The following is a 22,782-nucleotide window of genomic DNA, read 5'->3' on the forward strand; positions in this document are numbered from 1 at the left end:
CAATCAATGTATGTATGTAAAATAATCATTTTGACTGTATTGGTATTAATGCATAATGAGAAAGTGTCTGGTCTTCCTAGTGCAGAAGAGAGCTAAATTATCATTTGAAACTGTCGCTGAGTCAGAATGGGTTCCTGCTTAATATCTGAGGCACAGAGGCACAAATACTAGAAAACATGTAGTTCTGGCTAATATTTGAATGCAGGTTGTCCCAACTCCTGGAGACCAGAACTACTTCTGTCCTTTTTATAATACTTCATGGAGTATTGCAGCCACTTCTTGCTCTGCATCTGGCCATTATTTTTAGGAGTAAGCAAGGGAATTCTCCTTGAATCTTCTTCGCACACTTATGCTCCATCAGGTGTCCAGAAAATCAGAACTGTGTGATAAATTGCTTTTCTCTTTTTATTAATTTGAGTTAGAGCTTAAGGTTTTTACCCAGTGTTCAGAAGAGTATATGATTAAAGGGAAATGCTATGGAAAAGCTTACCTGATTTTGTTATTCCTTGTACTGGCAGTGTTGAGTGGGTTCATCTTGCTATAAGTAACTAGAATTTCATACTGCCTTAAGAGCAGGTTTCACCAGTCCCGGTCTAATGACAGCACCCTTTAATGAGTTTTCTGGAATTAGGTTCTGTGGTGAATTTTAGGATCTCACTGGGTTGTCTTTGTTAAAACAGAAAATCTTGGAATGGAAGGCTTAGAATATGATCTGGGAATGAAAAATGTTATTAAGAGATTGAGTAGTAGTGATGGCATTTCTGAACAGCAGCAGATGCTGCTGGCTTTATTACAACCAATAGAAAGCAGATTGTCCTTCCCACACACTGAGTATGCTTCTCTGGCAGCCTTCATACTATTCAAAGCTCTTTTTGGGGTGACGCTGGTCCAATACTAGTATGTAGAGATCTTTGTCCTCCTACAGATATGTAGAGAGCTCATTCTGCAATATTAAAAAAAAAAAAAAATATTAGAACTTACATGCAGGTCATTGCAATCATGTTTCCATCATGATAACAAAAAATGGTAAATAACTGTGGCCTCTTTTGTATGGGGATGCATGAATATATTATCAGTTGAATATAACAGTGTATAAATCACCCTATGTCACATCATGTAGTGAAGGTACTCTGTGCCAGCTGATGCCTTTGGCATGGCTTGGTGTGCAGCTTTTGCTTCACAAATATGTGTGAATAACGTCACGGTCAACAATAATGCCACTGATGCATCACATTAGCATAAGATTTTATATCTTGACTACTTTTGATGACTCGTCTAATTTTTGCTATGAACAACTTTTACACCTCTGCTTATTGAGAGGGGATGCTTATATATTCAGTGTGGGAATTGTCAAGCTTATATCAAGGTCTGATTCTGCACAGAGTGAGAATACTTTTACCACTTCCCATGGACACTGTTTGGAGCAGATGGTAACATATGGCATGTTAATCTTATGACAGAGGAACTTTGCACTGAACATTGGAAAGAAGGGAATAGGGACACAACGGTTGAAGATGGAGATAGCTGCTATGGACAAGACAAGAGTAGAAAAAGACAGAGGAGATGGGTGTGAAGAAGGAGAAAGGATGAATGATATATCTAGTACAACATGTGGCTACTTCTGCTGGTATTAAAGTGGACAAGATAGGTGGTACCTTTTTAATACCAGAGGCCTCATATCATTCATAGCATGTTTACAGCAACATATCTGGATTTCAGTGAACAAACATTAAACCTTGGTTCTGGGAATCTTATGATCCTATCATCTATTTGTATGGTCTGGTCATGATGATGAATATGCTCTCCAGTTAAATAACATCACACAAATGTTTTCTAACAATAGAACAGATGGTATTTATAATGGGATAGACAAATACAAACTGGTCAAGGTATTTCTTTAAAATGTGACAATGTCTGATGTTCTGGACACTTTCCAAAAATAATGACAGATGTTGTCCTTTCCAGGAACAGAACGATTTTTTAAAAAACACCACAAAACACTCCTATGGAAGAATATTAAAATAAAGGAATTGAGTAAACAAGTAAAAGAGATATTCTTTATTTATATTATTTTTATTTTTATAATTAATTTTCATTTTAATATAGCATGTGTTTACTTGTAAACATTCCAAATATGCCCCTGTACTCAGTGTCCTACATCCACAGGTATTTCAAAACAGGGGGGAAAACAAATTGTTGAATCCCACTCCTTGCCATTTTTATCAACTTAGAATCTTGCCCTCCCATTGAGAGAGGACCTTCTTTCAGTGCCTCCAGTAATTGTGGCCATCTACATTCATTATCTTTAGCTAATCTTCATGCATTAACCAGACTCTTCTGAAATACGATCTTTGGTTTCTGAGAAGGATTTCCAGGGAGAGGGAGGGTCCTCCCTTTTTTTTTTTTTTTTGGAAGTTTGCATGCTGATCTAATTCTTTCAGCTGGCCTTACAGATAGGTTGGTTTTGGTTTGTTTTTTTTTTCCCCACCACTGTAATAAGAACAGAGCTTAAACAAACTTTCCTTAAACTTCAACCAACTTTCACTTCTTAAACCAACTTTGCAGACAGACATCAGGTCAATAATGCAGTCAGGAACTCAGTCTGTGCTTCTCTCTCAGGCAAAGCAACTCGGAGAGAAGCCCTCTGCTTTAGTCCCTGTAGTGGTTTGACCCTGGCTGGATGACAAGTGCCCACCAAAGCTGCTCTATCACTCCCCTCTTCAGCTGGACAGGGGAGACAAAATATAACAAAAAACTCATGGGTCGAGATAAGGACAGGGAGATCACTCACCAACTGCCATCACAGGCAAAACAGAATCGACTTGGGGAAAATCACTTTAATTTATTGCCAATCAAAACTGAGCAGCATAATGAGAAATAAAAACTAAATCATAGAATCATAGAATCATAGAATTGTTTAGGTTGGAAAAGATCTTTAAGATCATCCAGTCCAACCATTAACCTACACTACCAAGTCCACACTAAACCGATCAAGAGTAGACTAGACTAAACCATATCCCGAAGTGCCACATCTACCTGTTTTTTGAACACTTCCAGGGATGGTGCCTCCACCACCTCTCTGGGCAGCCTGTTCCAATGCCTGACCACCCTTTCCGTGAAGAAATTTTTTGTAATATCCAATCTAAACCTCCCCTGGCACAGCTTGAGCCCATTTCCTGAATCTTAAAACACCTTCCTCCCACACTTCCCTTCTTCCCAGGCTCAACTTTACTCTCCATTTTCTCTACCTCTTCCCCATGAGCAGCGCAGGGGGATGGGGTATGGTGGTTGTGGTCAGTTCATCACACGTTGTCTCTGCTGCTCCTTCCTCCTCAGAGGAGGACTCCTCACACTCTTCCCTGGCTCCAGCAGGGCGTCCCTCCCAGGGGAGACAGTCCTCCATGAACTTCTGCAATATGGGTCCTTCCCATGGGCTACAGTTCTTCACAAAATGCTCCAGCATGGGTCCCTTCCACAGGGTGCAGTCCTTCAGGCATGGACTGCTCCAGCATGGGTCCCTCACAGGGCCACAAGTCCTGCCAGCAAACCTGCTCCAGCGTGGGCTTCTGTCTCTCCATGGGGCCACAGCTCCTGCCAGGAGCCTTCTCCAGCGTGGGCTTCCCATGGGGTCACAGCCTCCTTGGGGCACATCTACCTGCTCCCGCGTGGGGTTCTCCATGGGCTGCAGGTGGATATCTTCTCCGCCGTTAACCTCCATGGGGTGGAGGGGGACAGCCTGCTTCATCATGGTCTTCACCATGGGCTGCAGGGGAGTCTCTGCTCTGGCACCTGCAGCACCTCCTCCACTTCCTTCTTCACTGACCTTGGTGTCTGCAGAGTCATTCCTCTCACATGTTCTCACTCCTCTCTCCAGCTGCAGTTTGTGTCCTGTTCTTTCTTTTTTTCCCCCCTTCTTAAATATGTTATCCCAGAGGTGCTATCACTGTCGCTGATTGGCTCGGCCTTTGCCAATGGTGGGTCTGTCTTGGAGCCAGCTGGCATTGGCTCTGTCAGACATAGGGGAAGCTTCTAGTAGCTTCTCACAGAAGCCACCCTTGCAGCCCCCCCCGATACCGAAACCTTGCCATGAAAACCCAGTATGGTCCCTCAATTTCTCAGAACACTTCAGGGATTTTTTTGTAGTTCATGTAACTGTTTGTCCACTTCTGGGGAAACTAATGCATGGACAAGGGAGTAGAGAGGAAAATTCATGCCTGTATCTGGATTTTGGGTGGTGATGGTTGGTATGCAGATGGACCATGCAGCTTAAGCACTCCCAGAGTTTTATCTTGGCCTTTTTCTTCCTTAACCATTTGGCACCACAGCTAATCAGAAATGGTAGGGGAAACCGGGGAGATGCTGGCTGTCTGCCCCAAGAGACAAAGAACTATCTGTTTACCTCATTTCCCATATGAAAGCATTCCCTAGTCTTTTTTGAAAGATCAGAGAAAAATATATACAATTTTCTTTTCTCCCATCGTTGTGGTTTGAAGGCCTCATTGAAAGCTTATTTGAAGTCAATACTCCCCTGTTGACTAGACTGACATTTGGATCAGGCCTTCCTAGTCAGAAACAAAGTCAGTCCCTGAGAGTCTGTGCTTAAAATTTGCCTGGAGCCAAATGAATTAATAATTTGAAAGGCAATTTTCATTGCCATTGGAAACCATTTATTTTGCCACTCTGAATGGAGTGAAGAGGTGATGTATGCTGGAAAAATAGAACTGCACAGGGGTACAACTGAAACACAACAAACTAAATCTATTGGGGGTGGCAAGGAATAAATTTCACTCCATTATGTAAAAGGTGTGATTTACTTTTGAACACAGCCTTAAGAAAAAAGCCACTTTGTTAACATTTTCTTTAGACAACTCTGCAGGTAAACATTGGATCAAACTCATCCTCAAAGTCCTTTCTGTTTAATATCACTTTCCTCCATTCAAATTTATCATAAGTCAATATAAAGAGTTGGTTCACATTCATTTTCTTAAGATGTACCCAAGCAAGCATAACAAAAGCAGAACGTTTTTTTTCCTGCAGGTAAGGGTTATTTCACACATTTCCTTTCATATTTGTTCAAATATGTCTGGTTACAAGACTATTTTTGCCTACATCCTTTGCTACCAAGTAAAGAACAAAATGAAAATTAGTCATAGTCTGTGAGAATAGGATGAAGAAATGAACGAAAGAGCTGCAACAAGTTGACCTTAAACCTGCTGCTTGGAACAAATTGTACTTATATGACGCTGTGGAGATTTTCTTTCAGACTCTAGATTTTTCTCCTTTAGATACAAAATCCATATCATGGCCAAATATATTATCTGCTTTTCACAAAATAATGTGATTTAAAATTAGATTAATTTTATTTTAAGTATAGGTGATATTTTTTCATGCTTTATATGCAGAAAAAAACCACATAGAAATAACGTACCAAAAAATGTCATTGTTAGTCCATGAAAATATTTTCAACTTCAAGGAAAATTTATCTCTAAAAACCTGTTTGTGAAAATGGAAGTTTGTCCTGTCTAAAGACTACAGAATGTTCAATTTCAGCAATGTTGCATTTTTGCCCTTGGGCAAAATAATTACTTGGGTTTTTTTTATTTTTTTAAATTACTTTTATTTTTTATTTTTTGAGACTTTTAATCTGTTTCAGACATAAATGTTGAGATCAGGATGATCACAATTTGATATGCACTTAATCACACTAATATTGTAGCAAAAATAAAAAATATCCCTCATCTGAAAGAAAGTATGGGAAATGGAAAACCCAGTTCCAGTCTTATCCTGTTGAGATGTTTGCTCATTTTTATTGAATGTTGACATCTATAGCAAAGGTGGCTTTTTTTTTTCCCAATTTCAAATATTTATCCTAGCATCACAATTGTGAAAAGTGAGCAAATGCTATCAATCAGCTGGGAATATTGAGATAGAAAACTGAAGTAGCATCAAGTTAATGTTTACTTTGTTCTGCAGTGACTGACTAACCAGACAGCACTTTAACACTGCTGGCAGACTGCTCAGGCCAGACATACCCACTGTGAAGTATCTTGACTGACAGAAATATATAAAATGAGAAATATACTCTGGAGCATAATGGGGATGAAGATTTTTAGGGGAAATACCATGAGACAGCAAAGGGAAGGTGAGCAAGGAGGTGTCTTATTCTGAAGTTCCAAAAAAAAAAGCACTTTGAAAGGAAAGATACAGGGTGGACTTAACTAAAAACAGGACATTTGGACCTTCAAATGTCACTTTGCTTCTTTTTTTAGAGGCTAAGTGTTTGAATGCCACTTTTCCCCTCACTTAGACTATACAGCTACTCAATGAAAGTTGCAGTGTCATGAAACTTGCCTTCATTGAGAAGAGACAATGGGAGTCCAGCATCCTCCAGCTTCTTCTTAAATTTGTCTTTTGCCTTGGGCCTGGAAATGGTACATTTATAGTTCCCATTCCCAGGGTGCACCTCTTCAATCAGGGACGGATCTATCAAGTTGATGAGATTTGGAAAAGTTTCAGGAAACAAGGTTTCACCACACAGTGCCTGATGTGTCAGATCAGTTTTATGAAAGGTGGTCCTTCTAATATATGATATCAGATGATATCATATGCGGAGGGAAGACTTTGGCCTCTTCAGGACCCTGGTTGGGAAAGTCCCTTGGGAGGCGGTCCTGAAGGGCAAAGGGGTCCAGGAAGGCTGGGCCCTCTTCAAGAAGGAAGTCTTAAGGGCGCAGGAGCGGGCCATCCCCGAGTGTCGTAAGACCAACCGGCGGGGAAATCGACTGGCCTGGCTGAACAGGGAGCTTTTGCGGGGACTCAGGGAAAAAAGGAGAGTCTACCACCATTGGAAGAAGGGGCAGGCAACTCAGGAGGTGTACAGGGATCTTGTTAGGTCATGCAGGGAGGAAATTAGAAAAGCAAAAGCCCAGCTAGAACTCAATCTGGCCAGTGCTGTAAAAGACAATAAAAAATGCTTTTATAAGTACATCAGCAATAAAAGGAGAGCCAAGGAGGATCTCCATTCTTTGCTGGATGTGGGGGGGAACATTGTCACCAAGGACAAGGAAAAGGCTGAAGTACTTAACGCCTTCTTTGCCTCTGTGTTCAACAGCCAGACCGGTCATCCCCAGGGTACTCAGGCCCCTGAGCTAGAGGATAGGGATGGGGAGCAGAATGGAGCCCCCATAGTCCAGGAGGAAGCAGTTAATGACCTGCTACGCCACCTGGATGGTCACAAGTCTATGGGGCCAGATGGGATCCACCCGAGAGTACTGAGGGAGCTGGCAGAGGAGCTCACCAAGCCACTCTCCATCATCTATCAGCAGTCCTGGTTAACAGGGGAGGTCCCTGATGACTGGAGGCTTGCCAATGTGACACCCATCTACAAGAAGGGCCGGAAGAAGGACTCGGGGAACTACAGGCCTGTCAGCCTGACCTGTGCCGGGGAAGATTATGGAGAGGTTCATATTGATCGAGCTCCACAGGCAAGTACAGGTCAACCAGGGGATCAGGCCCAGCCAGCATGGGTTCATGAAAGGCAGGTCCTGCTTGACCAACCTGATCTCCTTCTATCACCTGGTGACCCACCTGGTAGATGATGGAAAGGCTGTGGATGTCATCTACCTGGACTTTAGCAAAGGTTTTGACACCGTCTCGCATAATATCCTCCTCGGGAAGCTGGCAGCTCACGGCTTGGACAGGCATACTCTTCGCTGGGTTAAGAACTGGTTGGGTGGCCGAGCCCAGAGAGTTGTGGTAAATGGAGTTAAGTCCAGTTGGCAACCGGTCACGAGCAGTGTTCCCCAGGGCTCAGTTTTGGGGCCAGCCTTGTTCAATATCTTTATCAATGATCTGGATGAGGGGATCGAGTGTGCCCTCAGTAAGTTTGCAGATGACACCAAATTGGGTGGGAGTGTTGATCTGCTGGAGGGTAGGATGGCCCTGCAGAGGGACCTGGACAGGCTGGATAAATGGGCCGTGGCCAACTGTATGAGGTTCAACAAGGCCAAGTGCTGGGTCCTGCACTTGGGTCACAACAACCCCATGCAATGCTACAGGCTTGGGGAAGAGTGGCTGGAAAGCTGCCTGGAAGAAAAGGATCTGGGGGTGTTGGTAGATAGCTGGCTGAACATGAGCCAGCAGTGTGCCCAGGTGGCCAAGAAGGCCAACAGCATCCTGGCTTGTATCAGGAATGGTGTGGCCAGCAGGAGCAGGGAGGTGATTGTGCCCCTGTACTCGGCGCTGGTGAGGCCGCACCTGGAATACTGTGTCCAGTTTTGGGCCACTCAGTACAAGAAAGACATTGAGGTGCTGGAGCGTGTTCAGAAAAGGGCAACAAGGCTGGTGAAGGGTCTGGAGCACAGGCCTTATGAGGAGTGGCTGAGGGAACTGGGGTTGTTTAGCCTGGAGAAGAGGAGGCTGAGGGGAGACCTTATCGCTCTCTACAACTGCCTGAAAGGAGGTTGCAGTGAGGTGGGTGTTGGTCTCTTCTCCCATGTAGTTAGCGATAGGACGAGAGGAAATGGGCTCAAGCTGCGCCAGGGGAGGTTTAGACTGGAAATTAGGAAAAATTTCTTTACAGAAAGGGTGGTCAAGCATTGGAAGAGGCTGCCCAGAGAGGTGGTGGAGTCCCCATCCCTCTAAGTGTTCAAAAAACGGGTAGATGTGGCACTTCGGGATATGGTTTAGTCTAGTCTACCCTTGATTGGTTTAGGTGGGCTTGGTAGTGTAGGTTAATGGTTGGACTGGATGATCTTAAAGGTCTTTTCCAACCTAGACAATTCTATGGTTCTATGATTCTATGACCATGAGTAGTGACAGTGGTTCGCTTTCCTGTATCCCTCATTGATATTTCATCTTTGAGATGAAAGGATTTATAGACCTGGCTGGAAAACAGATATTCTATACAATAAAAAAAAAAAAAAAATGTTCCTGAAGTATTTTTTACCACCAGTCAGAATTGAAAGCCAAAATAACAACATTTTTTAGTGAATTAAAGCTATGATAAAATTCAGAAGTCAGTCAAAATAAACTGCTTGTCTTGTGGTTACATTAAAAGAGCTGAGAAAAGGTAACTTTGTAAGTCAAATGGAAACTTCATTCAAAAAGATGTCAATCTTTAAAATTTTTGTACCAATATTAATGTTCTTTAACAGTTTTGAAAAAAGGTGTTTTCCTCAGGAGAGAGCTGGAATGTCCTCCCGCATACCATTTACTTGGTATGTCTCCTCTACCACTAACTGTATACAAATTAAACATTGTGGTATTTCTGCTTCTGTTGTATTACTTTTCTGTTGTATTACTTTTCTGTTGTATTATTTGTATTGAGGGGCCCAAAACTGGACACAGTATTCCAGGTGCGGCCTCACCAGTGCCAAGTGCAGGGGGACAAACACTTCCCTGATCCTGCTGGCCATATCATTCATGATACAAGCCAGGATGCTGTTGGCCTTCTTGGCCACCTGGGCACACTGCTGCTCATGTTCAGCCAGCTGTCCACCAACACCCCAGGTCCTTTTCGGCCAGGCAGCTTTCCAGCCACTCTTCCCCAAGCCTGTAGCATTGCATGGGGTTGTTGTGCCCGAAGTACAGGACCTGATACTTAGCCTTGTTGAAACCGTACATGAAAGACCAGTTCTTATATTTACAACAGCTAACTTGTGATTTCTCTGAAAGCTAAGTTTGGTAAAAGACCTGCATGATTCTTGAATCACGCAGGAGACACTGAATGCCAACAGCACTTAAGGACGTCATGTAAAGATAGTTGATTTCCCCTTTGAGTAGTCTGTTCAGACTGTGAATTATCCTTTCTTCAAATGAAATGACTGTGTTCCTCCAACCTATAGCCCCTTTATATTGATATGTTCTCAGGGCTTCTATTTCCAGGCTTTGCTCTGATCTTTCTATTGGCTAAACCAAAAAGCTTTAGTTCTCCCTTCGCTTCTGTAAAGTGCATTTTCCAGATACTAAGTTATTCTTATAGACCTTGTATAAACCTTTCCAGTTTTTTCAAATCCTTTTTTAAGAGCAGGTACCTCTTTTTTGCTCCTTTTTTAGGGGGATTGGTACTCCATTTGCTTCTTCAACTTGCAGGCAAGCAGGATTTTTTTTCCATAGATCAGCATACAAGCTGCTGTTTCTTACCTTATTAGCAAACCAATACAGTGGTGGTCTATAACATGTACTGTTTATTTTTCCCTTTTACGGCTTTCTGCCTCTATCTTTTCATAACTCATCTTCTGCCCATCTGTCTTCCCATCTCACCTTACTCAATGTTTGGTGGTTTTTTTTTTTCTCTTCTTATCATCTCTTTTTCTGGTTACATTAACTCCTTGCTTCTCCCTCCCCGGTTACGTTTAACATTTTTTTTCCCTTTCATCCTTCTCTGGTCAAAATAAGATTATCAAATAATTTCCGGTAGATAATTGTATGAATAAGAAAGGATGCACTGATCTGGAAATTTCTAAAACTTTTGGTTTATGTGATTATGACTATCAACCAATGCAGACTGAGCCCTTGCTAAAATAAAGACCATCAAAGTTGCACACTATTTTTAAAGTTCTTTCACCTGGAGAATCCAGACTTAGTCCAGATGTCTTCTAAAGTTCAGGATTTGAAGTCCAGATTCTCATTAAAAAAAAAATCTGATTCTAACTAACATATTATTCAGCAATTCTACATTTATTTTGTCTTAAAGCCTTGCATATCACAGTTGTCTAATTTACAGATTTGGCATTTAGTGAAATGGTTTCTTCTCCCAAGCGGTTAGCGATAGGACAAGAGGAAATGAGCTCAAGCTGCACCAGGGGAGGTTTAGATTGGATATTAGGAAGAATTTGTTCACTGAAAGGGTAGTCAAGCATTGGAAGAGGCTGCCCAGAGAGGTGGTGGAGTCACTATCCCTGGAAGTGTTCAAAAAACGGGTAGATGTGGCACTTCAGGACATGGTTTAGTGGGCATGGTGGTGTTGGGTTGATGATTGGACTGATGATCTTAGAGGTCCTTTCCAATCTTAATGATTCCTAGTTTTTATCTTCATTATAAATAATCCAGCCACCAAGCCAGGAAACATGAAATTGCTACTCTCCCCTTAATTGGTTTAGTGATGGACTTGGTAATGTTAGGTTGGTAATGTTAGGTTAATGGTTGGACTGGATGATCTGAAAGGTCTTTTCCAACCTGAACAATTCTATGATTCTGTGATTCTATGAAACACAGGACATTTTTTCATTTGCAAGCAAAGCCTTGAAGGTGAAAAATAAGCTGAAATTCTTCCTCTATTTCACCTTCATCAGTTTCAACCATTTTCATACCCAGCTTCATTCCCAATTACTTTGGAGTAGGTTCTTGGCCTAAATATCTGTTGCACTTAGAGAGCCCAAAACCATGTCCCATCCACTTTCTGTCCACCAGGTTGCCTCAGAGACAGTCTTTGTAAGCAAGACGAGTGAGCAGTCAGGGAGCATGCTGGCATGTTCTTAAGGGTGTTCTCTGGCTCACAGAAAGTATTGTAGATGGCTGTGATCTTGGATCTGTGCTGAACAGACAGCATAGATGCATCCTGACAGCAAGTGACTGAAACTATATTTAGGCATGGAAAAGGAGCACAAGCAAGAAGTTTGGAAAGGGTTCTTATACCTTCTGTTGATGGAGGAGGAGCAGTGAGGTTCAGCTCCTTTTCCATTTCCATCCTAGCTTTGCAGCTCAGAGAATTTTTTGGTAGGTTTCCAAAGAAGTCCAGGGAGGAAAAATAGTAAAAATAGGCAGGTGCTGCTCATTTGGTTTTATGAGTAGAACAGAACTTAAGGTTGCATTTGATAGCTAAGCAGTTCTTCCTTTTTCTTTCATCTTTACCACACAAAAATACAGAATTTAAACCCTTTTCACATTAACAGAAGCTTTCAGAAAGATTAGGATATGTGCCCAAAATTATAATATTCGAGAGTGTATATTATCTTTCCAATATAAGCTTCTCATATGTCTTCAGTCATAGTTATATATATAAAGGGCTTCTTTGGTTTTTTCCTTCCAAGAGCACTGTGGGATGTGAAGTTACCTTGCTCATTTTCATGCATATGCAAAAAGACAGGCAATTTGTCTGACCTATTTCTTTCCCTAAAGGGAAAGTATGAGGCTAGCTCAAATTTAAGGGGTAAAAAAATGTTGAAGTTGGATCAGATGCTCTCTTTCTCTGACTTGCATCTCTCCCTTGAAAGCCCACTGTGCAGGGTATTTAGATACTCAATGTCTTTTTTGGCACCTCCATTCCTACTGAAAAGAAATGAATATGTAGATGCTCTGTGTCTTACTGGATATGGGACTGAAAGTTTTCTTCACTCAGAATTGCTATGGAGGGATTTCCACCCCACCCCCCCACCCCCCATCCCCCCAAATCCAAAGGCATTTATGCAAAAGCATAAATATCAGCATGCCCAAGTAGCTCAAAATGAAGCATCTGGTACAAAATATATTCAGGGATCTCAACCTTATTGATTTTGTGCAAAAGTCAGACTTACGCAATGACTGGGACCAGCTAGGAATGTAGTTCCTTCTGGTAAGCTGTGTAAGATTCAACCAAGGAGTGGAGTGTAAGCTTTATTGATATAACAACACCCTGCTATAGAGTTTTATTGAAAAAGCCAAGGTTACTTGACCTGTAGACTTACCAATTTCTCTTTTCCTCTACCATTCCCTATTTGGCTCTTTCTTCAATTGTGCGAATTTCCTGCCCCTCCCTCTCTCTCTGGCCTCTTGCCTGTTAACTAGAACTGTCTGAATCACCCAGGCTAACATAGTCCTTTTCTTTCCCTGCTCCCAAGCTGATTTTATTACAGCGCTATGCATTATTCATGTGTATTCAACCAACAGTTTATGCAGACAGATTCTGTTATGCGAGCTGTTCACAGGCTGTTCAGGCAGGGCTAGACGGTGCCTTTAGGCACCACCCTGTGGGAGGAGTGACATGTAAATGGTGCTGACCCAGGAGGCAAGGTGCTGAGAAGCCTCTCAGTCACGCGTGGTTGCTTATGACCATATCAGGCCAATGCTGAAGCCTCTCCATATGCATGCAATGGCACATGTGTCACACTAAGCCACACTATGGGAGGGAAGACTATTACGTCCTCAATTCTGTGCTGTGGATCTGCCTTTGCTCTTTGGTTAGCTTATGCCTCTGTGGGCTGGAAACATAGTACTATCTCTTATGCTAGCCCTGTTCAACTGTTGTGGTCAGGAGTGGGAGTCAAATTAAATCACCAGAACTAGAAAATTTGGCCTGAGAATACTGGGTGTGGAGAGCAGGACAGTGCAGTGGCTACTAGAGCAGGGAGTTTGGGATGGTTTACGTGGAAGAGAGAGACACAGTTCGGTGCTCTCCTGGACTACCCATGTGGCCCCTAGGAAATTGTAGAGACCATGCCAATGCCTTGTGATGGAGAGACTGGTTCAGATACACCATGGTTGCATTGGGCTGTACCATTATAGTATTGTGCTAAAGTTGATCAGTCCACTGAGAAGTAGAGCATGGGACATGATACCATGGAGCTGAGGATCTCAGCTAGTGGCTCTGTACAACCAGCTAGATCAGAGCTACATTGGATGTGCCTGCTGTGGACATGCCTCCAGCCATCTGCAAGGGGGCCTGCTTAATGATTTTATAATCGTTTGGCATTTTGTAGGCTGAGAATTGGCACACATGGATGTCTTTGAAGCATTTGCTCTAAACACCCACATTTCAAATGTGTAATGGAAGTGCTGTGAGGATCAATACTTTGGAGAGTAAGGGACACTCAGGTGCTACGGGTAATGTAGGGCAGAGAAGCTCATGGACATGTAGTTTGTGTACAAGTTCTGCTACCAACTAAACATGGGTTTGTGCCCTTCGAGAAGGTACCCTGAAACATTATTGAGAAAAAGTACCTTGATTGACATATGAAGACAGAAAGACAGAGGACACTGGAAGCCTGGAAAACTGAAAGCTTGAAGGCTGGTTCCTATTTCTCTTTTACACACACGCTTTTAACTGATTTTGTTTTTTCTACTCTTGAACAGTTGGTAGAGTGGGTGTTACATCCAACACCTCTGTGTGACAAATCTCAGCCTACAAAATACTGACACGTTACATTTCATTAACCATATGGGACCTAATTATGCTGCCAGCGAAAATACAGGTGCAAGTCCCAAAGGATCCATTTGCTGTATATGCATGGGCCCTATAGAACCCTATAGTATGTTTGCCTACACAAATCAGGGAGTTCATTTGACATTTGCAACACACATGGATTCATCAAGATGTGTAAAGCCTCAGTTTTAATATGCAGCTGAAATAAAAGATGAGTTTTTACTCACAAGACAGAAGGTTTAGGGGGGGAAGGGGCACTGTCACTGTGTGCATACCAATAAATGAAAAAAAGTGTCAAGGTCTTCCCAGAAAGTAGCATTTCAGCTTTTTGCGGTCATATCCATAAAGAAATGGTGGATGAATGAAATGGTGGATGAAGGAAAGGCTTGGTGGATGAAGGAAAAGCTGTGGATGTAATTTACCTGGACTTTAGCAAAGCTTTTGACACAGTCTCCCATAATAATCTCCTTGGGAAACTGGCAGCTCATGGCTTGGACGGGCATACTCTTCGCTGGGTAAAAAACTGGTTGGGTGGCCGAGCCCAGAGAGCAGTGGTGAATGGAGTTAAGTCCAGTTGGCGACCAGTCACAAGTGGTGTTCCCCAGGGCTCTGTTTTGGGGCCAGCCTTGTTTAACATCTTTATCAATGATCTAGATGAGGGGATTGAGTGCACCCTCAGTAGGTTTGCAGACGACACCAAGTTGGGTGGGAGTGTCGATCTGCTCGAGGGCAGGATGGCCCTGCAGAGGGACCTGGACAGGCTGGATCGATGGGCTGAGGCCAACTGTATGAGGTTTAACAAGGCCAAGTGCCGGGTCCTGCACTTGGGTCACAACAACCCCATGCAATGCTACAGGCTTGAGGAAGAGTGGCTGGAAAGCTGCCCGGCTGAAAAGGACCTGGGGGTGTTGGTGGACACCTGGCTGAACATGAGCCAGCAGTGTGCCCAGGTGGCCAAGAAGGCCAACAGCATCCTGGCTTGTATCAGGAAAGCTGCGGCCAGCAGGAGCAGGGAGGTGATTGTCCCCCTGTACTCGGCACTGGTGAGGCCACACCTGGAATACTGTGTCCAGTTTTGGGCCCCTCAATACAAGAAAGACATTGAGATGCTGAAGCATGTCCAGAGAAGGGCAACAAAGCTGGTGAAGGGTCTAGAGAGCAAGTCTTATGAGGAGTTGCTGAGGGAACTGGGGTTGTTTAGTCTGGAGAAATGGATGCTGAGGGGAGACCTTATAGCTCTCTACAACTACCTGAAAGGAGGTTGTAGTGAGGTGGGTGTTGGTCTCTTCTCTGAAATAGTTTACCAACAGGATGAGAGGAAACAGCCTCAAGTTGCACCGGGGGAGCTTTAGATTGGATAATAGGAAAAAATTTATTAATGGAAAGATTGGTCAAGCATTGGAACAGGCTGCCCAGGGAAGTGGCTAAGTCACCGTCCCTGGAGGTATTTAAAAGACATGTAGATGTGGCACTTTGGGACATGGTTTAGTCTAGTCTACCCTTAATTGGTTGAGTGTGGACTTGGTAATGTTAAGGTAATGGTTGGACTGGATGATCTTAAAGGTCTTTTCCAACCTGAACGATTCTATGATTCTAAAACTCACCAAAGGTAGCCAGAGTCCTTAAAAAAATGCAGCATTGCCATCCTCTACAGACAACCTGGAACACAGCAGCCTCAATTTGGCAGTGCTCTCCCTGCCCTGTCTGTCTCTCTGGGATGTCGGTTCAAAAACATGAGCTCTACATAATGCCACTTGCAGCAATTTCATCACAGCTTATTTTATCAGGTGGGTTGTAGAAGGGCAGGGGTGAACTCTGTGCAGACTGGATATGAATGCCAAGAGGACTCTTAGCAAGAGGGGAGGAAGCAGAGTATCAAAGGTCTAGATGAAGGAGAAAGATGAGAGTACAGGATTAAGAGAAACAAAGTGCAGAAATAGCAATGGTGCTGTCCTGGTTTCAGCTGGGATAGAGTTAATTTTCTTCATAGTAGCAGGCATAGTGCTGTGTTTTGGATTTAGTAGGAGAAGAATACTGATAACACACTGATGGTTTAGCTGTTGCTGAGTACTGCTTATGCTAGTCAAGGACTTTTCAGCTTCCCATGCTCTGCCAGGTGCACAAGAAACTGGGAGGGGGCACAGCCAGAAGAGTTGATCCAAACTGACCAAAGGGCTATTCCATACCATGTGATGTCATGCTCTGTATATAAACTGGCGGGGGGTTGGTCGGGGAGCAGCGATCGCTGCTCGGGAACTGTCTGGGTATCAGTTGGTGGGTGGTGAACAATTGCATTGTGCGTCACTTGCTTTGTATATTATCATCATCATTATTGTATTGTTTTTATTACCATTACTATTTTACTTTATTTCAATTATTAAACTGTTCTTATCTGAACCCAGGAGTGTTTCTCACTCTTACTCCTCCGATTCTTTCCCCATCCCATCGGGGTAGGGGGAGTGAGTGGCTGCGTGGTGCTTAGTTGCTGGCTGGGGCTAAACCACGACAGGTGCTTAAGATGAATTATTTCACTGATACAATTGCTAGACCTGAGTAGTTAATACACCCTAGATCCTATCCAGAACATACCATATACAAGCCTGGAAATGCTTCACAGATTAAATATGATTTTACTACTAGGGAACCAAATGATTGAAAGCTGGTATGCTGTGTTGGAGGTCAACCATGGCACTTGTCTTGTTTCCCAAAGCTCTGGTCTCTCTTGTACTAGGCTATCTTTCATGGTTGGTGGTCATAACCTTCTACTATATGGGAGGTGCCATGCTGGGTCCTTCCCCTGTTGTTTGTGTATATTCAGTGGGGAGCACAAGGTCTGAAGTTGATCTTCAGATCAGAAGTGAGAATGCAGCAAGGTGCTCTCAAGGGACTAAATATTTCTGCAGACATAGCTAAAATTCAAGCAAAAGCAAACTACGGAATACAGCAATAACTCAAAACTGTGTTTGCATTTATAAGCAGTTGATTTGTCCTAAATATGCCAAGTAGAAGTGACTGAATTTTCCTTTATAAAATGGCTCTTCAAATCAATCATGTTAATAACTTCTCATAAGCTGATGGTTTCTCTCTGGCTAGATAAATATGTCATTTTGATATGATCATGGTAGAGGTGCTACTAGCTTCATTACATAAGCAAGAAATGAGTAATTACTTCACAATTTTGTAGAGGAGTTTGTAAAAAAAATCATAACTAGAACTATGACAACATTTGAGAGGTTTTTGTGTGCATTTGTTCTCTGCATTAGTGTGAAAAAATATTTTGATAGCATTTTCCTTCATTTTTCTCTGTAGAAAACAGATAAACATTTTATAGGAAAAGGACGGAGTTGGGGTTTTTTTAATGAAAAATGTTTTTCAAAATAGGAAGAGTGGGTCCTTGTCATTTTCTGTTCGTGGAATTTGCTATTGTCTTATCACCTACACACCACACCTCTGGACAGCCATGGGTTAGAGTTCATAAACCTGATGGCTGTTTTTGCTTTCCTCTAAAAATAGCCATGGTGACATCTGCAGTGAAACTATTTTGTTAATCTGCATGGGTATGTGAGAAGATGCTCTGACTTCCAAGACCAGCATTTTCTCTGGCATGTATTGAATAAATAACAAGACTGATTGCTTTGGGTTTAAATATAATCTATATAGTATTTGGGGCAATATACTAAGTAATATCTCAGGCAGTTGGTCAGATTGTGATTATCATCTCTTTATGGGCTTTGCTTGAAATGTTTTAATCTATAAAATGTTGTAATATTCTGAAGTCCATAGTGATGTTTTTAACTCAGTATAATCTTTGCAACTGAAAAGTCTCCACAAAGTTACTGAGTGACACTTTCTGATAGGAAGGATTTTGTAGTAAGAAAGGATATTTACTGCCTTCCTTCCAATCACACATTGCTTTAATGTTATGAATAGTTTAGAAATTAATAAATGGTTACTGATTACTTACAAACAACATATTAGTTAGGTGCCTAACCTTTCTTATAGAAACTCAGTACAGAAACACCCAGACCTGCAGCTGAGCAACCTCCTGATTTATTCAGGAATTCAGTTTCAGAGATACCTGGCCTACCTGTGGATAAACCAGTTGTGGAATAAAGCACCCCCTACTTAAACTGGTTCTTGGTCTGAGCTACATAGCCTTGACTCAGTGCTGTGCTTGTATGGCATCCTGTCATGTACTTCAGCACCATTAAGTGTACACATGCATTGCCAGTTTGTTAAACAGGAACATGAGGATTTCTCTCACAAGCCAAGAACTATTTGTTTTCTACAGTCTATATTTCTTTGTGTATCACTGTGATTCTGTGATATTTATTTGCACTAAGTCTATTTATTTGCACTGAAAGCTTTTCCTCTCGTTATGCTTTTGAATAGCATTTAGCATTGAGGTACCCTCACATTAGCTGGTGTCCATATGTGCCATTACAAGTAAATTATGACAAGAATTTTTATTCCCTATCACATGCACTCTTGACTTACTTTACTATTAAAGCTTGAGTCCTTTTCTTTCATCGACTGTTTTATTTCTTTAGTCCAGAGAGTGCTATGGAATTGGACAAAAAGAGATGGCAGATTCAATCCATCACGTACTCTGCAGGGTTCTGGTTCAGCAAATGCTCTGAACCTTTGTGCTATTTGCTATACAGTTCAACCATCTAAGAAGCTGCAAACCAAAAAGTATCCTTTGCTGATAGACAATAGACTGCTGAATGCATCTGTGACAAGTTTTTAGTATTACCTGCCAGAACAAGAGCAATGCTAATGAAGGAATTGCCTGCTTGCCTTAATTACATGTTTCACCAAGGATTCTTACAGTGTGTGGCAATTAGTTTATTAATTTTCTTCCTTTCATTACCTTTTTCTGAGCAAAGCCCCTTGACTCTTCAGTCTTGACTGAAACAGAAACAGCTATATTATTGTAAATGTTGTAAAAACAGCACCTTGGAATAAACTTGCTGTTGGAGATCACTGATGGCTAACAAAATGCTGGTTCTACATATTTCTGTTGTTGATATGAAAAATGGTACTTGTAAGATGCTGGTAGCTCAAAATTGTATCTGAAAATGATAAGCACCCATGTGGAACTTTGGACACTATTCCAGTTCTGGTGTCAAGACCTTAAATTTCTCATATGTCCAAGAGCAGTTCTAGTCTTTTTGAAACAGATTAACCTGAAGCTGTTTGGGACACAGAATGGAATATCCCCAGGCATGTGTACATAACTAAATAAAAAAGACCAAGGGCTGAGCTTGAGCACTGCACTTTCTAACTGTTAACTCACACCCTGCTTCTCTTCTGGACCACTATAATGATCCCTATACAAGGCAAAACTGCTATAATGAGGACTGGACTGAAGCAGTGGCTGGAAACTAATCTATGTTACTTGTCCTTGTCCTATCCCTTGTCCAGTCTTCTATTGTGTAGAAGCCCTTGTGTGAACATAAAGAGGCAGCATCTTCCTTGTGAGCTTTACAGTACTAAATGTCATGCAATTCTGAATTTTCAGTTGCTATACCTGAAGAATCTTAATTTGCTTGTTCTTGAAAAGCTGGTACAATCTGATCATACCAGTCCTGCCTATTTTGAATACTTTGTGATTCGTACTGTCTCCAACTGTGCCTAGGAATTATTTGGGACAGTTCTATTTGATCCAGGCAAAAATTATTCCAGGGACTATTGTAGCAATTTAATACCATCAAGAATCATGTTTCAGTAATAGCGAATGTTCTCTGGTGCTGCTTTAATATACTAGTATAAATGTTACCTTTGTTTCCTGATAAATATCTTTCTTAACCTTCAGGCATATATTAAAGAAAGCAGTAATGAATACAAGCACAAACACATAGATTTTCTCTCCACTCAAATCTTTGCAGAGTCTTCTTTGTTTTCTAAGGATCTTAATTTCTTTGCAGCTCTCTACAGCTTGTTGAGACATTTAGTAGCTGAAAATGTATTATTATTAAATGTACTTTGTTTTATTGGAGTGAATAATGAGACACTAAATAATGCTAGCTGTGAGCTCACTCAGTTTTAATTAAATTAATATATTTTGTATAAACATTATTGTTTATTGGAAGAGGGTTAATTTCAAAAGAACAGGTATCTAAGAAATTAAGAAAGATAATGAATTATATAAATTAAACTACTTAGGATCAGACAGTCAATATAAAGCAGAACAGGCACTAATGCAAAGATGGCTTTCTTATCCAAAGTTTTCATCCCAGTTAATGGTATCTACTGGAAAGGGATCTGCTGGGAAAGGATTTTCTCATTAGGAATGGAGGTAAGAGCTTTAAAATCCCTCAGAAAGTTTATTTAGATAATGTATCATTGATATCCAAAATAGTAATAAAGTAAAAATTGTAAAAGTCAAGATGAGTTAAGTCTCACAAAGTAAATAAAAACAGGTTGCTAAAGTCCACCATTGCTGTGTGCAAAGTTATGAAGAACAACAAGAACAGACTGGGTCAACATTAAAAGTAATTCAGTCTTGGCCCTAATCCAAACCAAACATTTCTTGGCATAGAAGTGGCTCTAGGTGGAAAAGACTTCATTTTCCTTCAAGCTGGTAATTAGTTTGTCCCAGAGACCCTATCCATTCAATGGAGAGTCACTTCTAAGGGGTGAGTCAACCCTCCATTTTATTTAACCTGTTCATTAGTGACTGAATTGCTCCCTTCCTTACTAGGGTAATTTAGATAAGTATTTAAAATCACATGTGCTGAATAACAGTCTTCATAAAGATGAAGACTGTAGAATATGAAGGCAAAGGCAAGTTGATTGGCAGGAAGGAGGTTATGGAAGTGGAAAGGACCATAACTGAAGTGGAAGAAAAACTCTTCAGTAAAATTAAAGGGAGTGTTGGATAATTTTAGTCCCAGAGGATTAAGACTAATTATCTGTGAAATCATAATCTTCACAGCAAAGTGTTTTTCAGAGGGAATTTTAAGTTATTTTTTTGGGGTTCTTTAAAAAACCCATTGTTTCAGAGGTGGCAGTGTAATACTGGAGAGTAGCATAGACAATGGATATACTTTAATGCATGTCTGTGTGGGTGGAATGATCTCATTATCCACAGACCATGTCTCTGTGGTATGTTTGCTTTCAAACAAACTTTGAAGAAAATTATATGGAAGTAAATGTAAGATCCCAGATCTTTTTAATCTTTTTTTTAATGGGATTTTTTTTTTTCTACCTAAAGAGAGAAAATGTGGTTTGGGTTTCCTCTGTCTAGGCTTGTTAAGCACTGATATAGTGCTACGAGGAAATTAGAGTAAGGGTTTGGGTTTTCTAGTAGTTGGAAAATGCTGCCATGAAACTGAGGTGGGCAGGAAACTGGGTGACATGGGAAAAGAATGTATGGCATTGCATAAGGTTCTTCACAGAAGTCTTCAGTGATCAACACGGACTAGTTTCATTTAATGTTTTTGTAACTATAATTAGTTTAATCCCTGGGATTTTCTAACAATGAAAAATATTAACCATTAGAAAAGACAAAAAGAGTAATCATACAAGAAGAATTAGATGGTTTTGGAGACTAGGCTAAAAGGAATTGTACCAGGCATTTAAAATCTTCCCTGTCTTTAGTTATCTAGCCTAAATCTATCTATAGCCTAACTCTGTCTCCTTTCAGAGAGACCTGGACAGGCTGGACCGATGGGCTGAGGCCAACTGTATGAGGTTTAACAAGGCCAAGTGCCGGGACCTGCACTTGGGTCACAACAACCCCATGCAATGCTACAGGTTTGGGGAAGAGTGGCTGGAAAGCTGCCTGGCTGAAAAGGATCTGGGGGTGTTGGTAGACAGCCAGCTGAACATGAGCCAGCAGTGTGCCCAGGTGGCCAAGAAGGCCAACAGCATCCTGGCTTGTAGCAGGAATGGTGTGGCCAGCAGGAGCAGGGAGGTGATTGTGCCCCTGTACTCGGCGCTGGTGAGGCTGCACCTTGAATACTGTGTCCAGTTTTGGGCCTCTCACTACAAGAAAGACATTGAGGTGCTGGAGCATGTTCAGAGACGGGCAACGAGGCTGGTGAAGGGTCTAGAGCACAGGCCTTATGAGGAGTGGCTGAGGGAACTGGGATTGTATAGCCTAGAGAAGAGGAGGCTGAGGGGAGACCTTATCGCTCTCTACAACTACCTGAAAGGAGGTTGTAGTGAGGTGGGTGTTGGTCTCTTCTCCCAAGTAGCTAGCGATAGGATGAGAGGAAACGGGCTCAAGCTGCACCAGGGGAGGTTTAGGCTGGAAATTAGGAAAAATTTCTTTAGGGAAAGGGTTGTCAAGCATTGGAACAGGCTGCGCAGAGAGGTGGTGAAGTCACCATCCCTGGAAATGTTCAAAAAACGGGTAGATGTGGCACTCTGGGAGATGGTTTAGTGGACATGGTGGTGTTGGATTGATGGTTGGACTGATGATCTTAGAGGTCCTTTCCAATCTTAATGATTCCTAGTTTTTACTTCCATTAAAAATAATCCAGCCACCAAGCCAGGAAACATGAAATTGCTACTCTCCCCTTAATTGGTTTAGTGGTGGACTTGGTAATGTTAGGTTAATGGTTGGACTGGATGATCTGAAAGGTCTTTTCCAACCTAAATGGTTCTATGATTCTATGATTCTAAATAGTGCACTCCAGGAGCATAGTCATCCTAAG

At 41.8% G+C, this 22,782-nt stretch overlaps 1 protein-coding gene across 3 annotated transcripts in view; it reads left to right on the top strand.

Moving 5' to 3' along the window:
- GRM5 (glutamate metabotropic receptor 5) overlaps nucleotides 1-22,782 on the top strand; it is a 295,278-nt gene that overhangs the window by 1,001 nt on the left and 271,495 nt on the right. The window lies entirely within an intron of this gene.

Source organism: Pelecanus crispus, chromosome 1, assembly GCF_030463565.1.
Source record: "Pelecanus crispus isolate bPelCri1 chromosome 1, bPelCri1.pri, whole genome shotgun sequence".
In the NCBI taxonomy this organism is placed as follows: domain Eukaryota; kingdom Metazoa; phylum Chordata; class Aves; order Pelecaniformes; family Pelecanidae; genus Pelecanus; species Pelecanus crispus.